We start from the raw sequence: 4,768 nt of genomic DNA on the forward strand, positions 1-4,768 counted from the left end.
TCTCTGGGCGGGGAGGATGTTTATTTATTTTTGAGAGACAGAGACAGAGCATTAGTGGGGGAGGAGCAGAGAGAGAGGCAGACACAGAATCTGAAGCAGGCTCCAGGCTCCGAGCTGTCAGCACAGAGCCCCCCGCGGGACTTGAACTCACTGAGCCGAAGTCGGCCACTTAACCAACTGAGCCACTCAGGTGCCCCAGAGCCTTGTGCAAATAATATATCCTGTCATGCATTCATTCTTTCATTCATTCACTCACTCATTAGGGTTCTCCTGCCTGGAGCTGACATCCTGTGGGGGGGGGGGGGGAATGGCAATAAACAATAAATATAGCAGATAGGTAAATTAGACCGTATGGGAGAATGTGCTATGGGGGAAAAAAGGAGCAGAGTAAGGGCTGAGACTGGGGGGTAGTGGTGGTGGTTGGGCAGGGAGAGCATCGCTACTAAATAGAGTTATCAGGCAGTAGGCCATGTGCAGAAGGGAGATTTATGGGAAGGCTTGAGGGATGTGAGGGAGTGAGCCAAGTGGATATCTGGGGAAGTGTGTTCCAGGCAGAAGACACAGCAAACGCTTAAGGCCCTGAGGCAGAAGTGTGACTGACAGTGTCTGCGAAATAACCAAGAGGGAGTGTGGTTGGAGTGGTGCAAGTGAAGGGAGAGTGGAAGAAAGAACCTTGCAGGGGTGTGAGATTACATAACAAAGGAAAGACATAAACAGGTACTGAGTGCTAACTATTTGCCGGGAAGAGAGATTGACATATTTCAGTCATTTAATCCTCACTATAACCTTGCAAGGCAGGTGCAGGCATCCCTCATTTTATTGCGCTTTGTGGATGTTGCGTTTTTTACAAATTGAGGGTTTGTGGCAACTCTGCATTGAGCAAGTTTATTGGTGCCATTTTTTCTAACAGCATTTGCTCACTCTATGTCCCTGTGTCACATTTTGGTAATTCTCACAATATTTCAGACTTCTTCATTATTAGCTTTGTTATAGTGATCTATGATCAGTGATCTTTGATCTTACTGTTATAATTGTTTTGGGGAGGCATGCACGGCACCTGTATAGGATGGCAAATTTAAGTGATAAATGTGTGTGTTTTGACTGCCCCACTCCATCTCTCTCCCTTTCCCTGGGCCCCCTTTTTCCCTGAGATACAGCAATATTGAAATTAGGCCAATTAATAACCCTACAGTGGCCTCTACGTGTTAAAATGAAAGGGAGACACACTTCATTCACTTTATTTTTATATATTTTATATATATTAAAAAATTTTTTTTTAATGTTTATTTTTGAGACAGAGACAGAGCATGATCAGGGGAGGGGCAGAGAGAGAGGGAGACACAGAATCCGAAGCAGATTCCAGGCTCTGAGCTGTCAGCACAAAGCCCCATGCGGGGCTCGAACTCATGGACCTTTAGATCATGACCTGAACCAAAGCCGGACACGTAACCGACTGAGCCACCTTGCACCCACACCTCATTCACTTTCATCCAAAAGCTTGAAATGATTAAGCTTAGTGAGGAAGGCACATCGAAAGCCAGGATAGGCCATGAGCTAGGCCTCTTGTGCCAGTTAGCCAAGTTGTGAATGCAAAGGTAAAGTTCTTGAAAGAAATTAAAAGTGCTATTCAGTGAACACACAAAATGATAAGAAAGTGAAATCGCATTAATGCTGATATGGAGAAAGTCTGAGTGGTCTGGCTGGAAGATCAAACCTGCCACAACATTCCCTTAAGCCAAAGCCTAATCCAGAGCAAGGCCCTGACTCTCTTCAATTCGGTGAAGGCTGAAAGAGGGGAGGAAGCTGCAGAAGAAAAGTCTGACGCTGGCAGAAGTTGGTTCATGAGGTTTAGGGAAAGAAGCCATCTTCGGAACATAGAAGTGCGAGGTGAAGCAGCAAGTGCTGATGTAGAAGCTGCAGAAAATTCTCCAGGAGATCTAGCGATGATAACTCATGAAGGTGGCTCCACTAAGCAACACATTCTCAATGGAGAAGAAACAGCCCTCTGCTGGAAGAAGATGGCATCCAGGACTTTTATAGCCGGGGAGAACTTGATGGCTGGCTTCAAAGCTTCAGAGGACAGGCCAACTGTCTTCTTAGGGGCTAATGCAGCTGGTGACTTTAAGTTGAAGCCAATGCTTATTTACTGTTCTGAAAATCTTAGGGTCCATAAGAATTATACTAAATCTACTCTGCCCGTGGTCAATCAGTGGAACAACAAAGCCTGGATGTCAGCACATCTGTTCACAACATGGTTTACTGAGTGTTTTAAGTCCACTACTGAGACCTGCTGCTCAGAAAAAAAGGATTCGTTTCAAAACATTATGGCTCATTGACAATGCACCTGGTCACTCATGAGCTCTGATGGAGATGTACATTGAGATGAATGTTGTTTTCATGTCTGCTGATACAATGTCCGTTCTACAGCCCATGAATCCGGGAGCCATTTTGACTTTTGAGTCTTATTATTTAAGAAAGACATTTGAGGGCGCCTGGGTGGCTCAGTTGGTTAAGCGTCCAACTTCGGCTCAGGTCATGATCTCACAGCATGTGAGTTCGAGCCCTGCAGTGGGCTCTGTGCTGATGGCCCAGAGCCTGGAGCCTGCTTCAGATTTTATGTCTCCCCCTCTCTCTGCCCCTCCCCTGCTCATGCTCTCTCTCTCTCTTTCTCTCTCTCTCAAAAATAAATAAACATTAAAAAAATTAAAAAAACAGAAAGACACTTAAAAAATACATTTCATATGGCTACAGCTGCTTTAGATAGTGATTCCACTGATGGGTCTGGGCAAAGTAAATTGAAAACCTTCTGGAAAGGATTCACCATGCTAGATGCCATTAAGAACATTTGTGATTCATGGGAAGGGGTCCAAATATCAACATTAAAACAGGAGTTTGGAGAAAGTTGATTCCCACCCTCATGGATGACTTGTGAGGTTCAAGACTTCACTGGAGGAAGTAACTGCAGATGGGGTGGAAACAGCAAGAGAACTAGAATGAGAAGTGGAGCCTCGGGATGGGACTGAATGGCTGCGATCTCATGATAAAGCTTGAATGGATGAAAGATTGTTTTCTTATAGATGAGTAAAAAAGTAGTTTCTTGAAATGGAATCTCCTCCTGGTGAAGATGCTGTGAAGATTGTTGAAATGACAACAAAGGATTTGGAACATGACATAAACTGAGTTGATAAAACAATGGCAGGGTTTGAGAGGATTGTGTCCAACTTTGAAAGAAGTTCTACTGTGAGTAACATGCCATCAAACAGCATAGCAGAGAAATCATTTGTGAAGGGAAGAGTCAACTGATGCAGCAAACTTCATTGTTGTCTTATTTTAAGAAATTGCCCCAGCCACCCCAGCCTTCAGCACCTACTAACATCAGTCAGCAGCCATTAACATCAAGGTCAGACCCTCTACCAGCAAAAAGATTATGACTTGCTGAAAACTCAGATGATGGTTAGCATTTTTTAGCTATAAAGTTTCCTTTTGTGGGTTTTCAAATACTCCTTTTTTAAAAAAAAATTACTTAACTTACTTTTTATTTTTAAGTAATCTCTACACCCTACATGGGGCTCAAACTCATGACCCTGAGATCAAGAGTCATATTGTTCTACCGACTGAGCCAGCCACAAGTCCCAAATAATCCTTTATTGAAATATTTTCGCTCGTAGTTCTTAACGAGCTGGGCATTCCACTGCACCACCATTGACGTCATCAGAGTGGCAGCCATCAACATTGCAGCCCACAGATTGGGCAGTCCCAGGATCCCTTTAATGGTTCCAGAGAGTTCTCTGGCTAAAGATCTGTGCTGCATATGACGGCCAGTGTTGACAATCTCATCAAAAGTGATATTTCCACTGTGTTTAATGTTTTTCTGCTTCTTTCTGTCTCTTGGTGGTTCCCTGAGGGCTTTGATAATTAGGGCCGAGGCAGAAGGTAGCTCTTCAATCTGGGCCTCTCTGTTCTGAATGGTCAGTTTCACTGTAATCCTCACACCCTTCCGATCACTGGTTGCCTTGGCAATGTCATGACCAACCTTTTCTGGAGATAGACCTAGGGGGCCGACAGGTCCAGGGCAGACAACTTCCCCAATGGTGCACCTCAGGTAGATGACTTTGATCTTGTTGGGGTTGAACTGAGGTTGCATGGCGGAGGCACCTGGTGTCGGATTAATCCGGACTCGAGATGACCAAAAACAGTTGCACCTTCACCTCCTGCAAGGTGAAAGCCAAAAAAACCATAAAGTATTTTTTAATAAAGTTATGCACAGGGGGGCCTGGCTGGCTCAGTCAGTAGAACATGTGACTTTTGATGTCAGGTTGTGAGCTCAAGCCCCACATTAGGTGTAGAACTAACTTACTTAAAAAAAAAAAAGGTAGGCACAATGTTTTTTGTTTTTTGTTTTTTGTTTTTTTTTTTTATTTTATTTTTGGGACAGAGAGAGACAGAGCATGAACTGGGGAGGGGCAGAGAGAGAGGGAGACACAGAATCGGAAACAGGCTCCAGGCTCCGAGCCATCAGCCCAGAGCCTGACGCGGGGCTCGAACTCACGGACCGCGAGATCGTGACCTGGCTGAAGTCGGACGCTTAACCGACTGCGCCACCCAAGCGCCCCTTTTTTTTTTTTTTTTTTTTTTTTTTTAGATATAATGCTATTGCACACTTACTAGACTGCACTATACTATAAATATAACTTTGGTATGTACTGGGAAACAAAAAAATCTATCTGATTTGCTTTACTGTAATATTCACTTTATTGCAGTGGTCTAG

The 4,768-nt window shown here is 44.1% G+C and overlaps 1 pseudogene; it reads right to left on the bottom strand.

Moving 5' to 3' along the window:
- Positions 1-3,671: 3,671 nt before the first annotated feature.
- On the bottom strand, positions 3,672-4,159 carry LOC132670814 (large ribosomal subunit protein uL11 pseudogene; annotated as a pseudogene).
- Positions 4,160-4,768: the final 609 nt, after the last annotated feature.

Source organism: Panthera onca, chromosome C1, assembly GCF_046562875.1.
Source record: "Panthera onca isolate mPanOnc1 chromosome C1, mPanOnc1 haplotype 2, whole genome shotgun sequence".
Taxonomy (NCBI): domain Eukaryota; kingdom Metazoa; phylum Chordata; class Mammalia; order Carnivora; family Felidae; genus Panthera; species Panthera onca.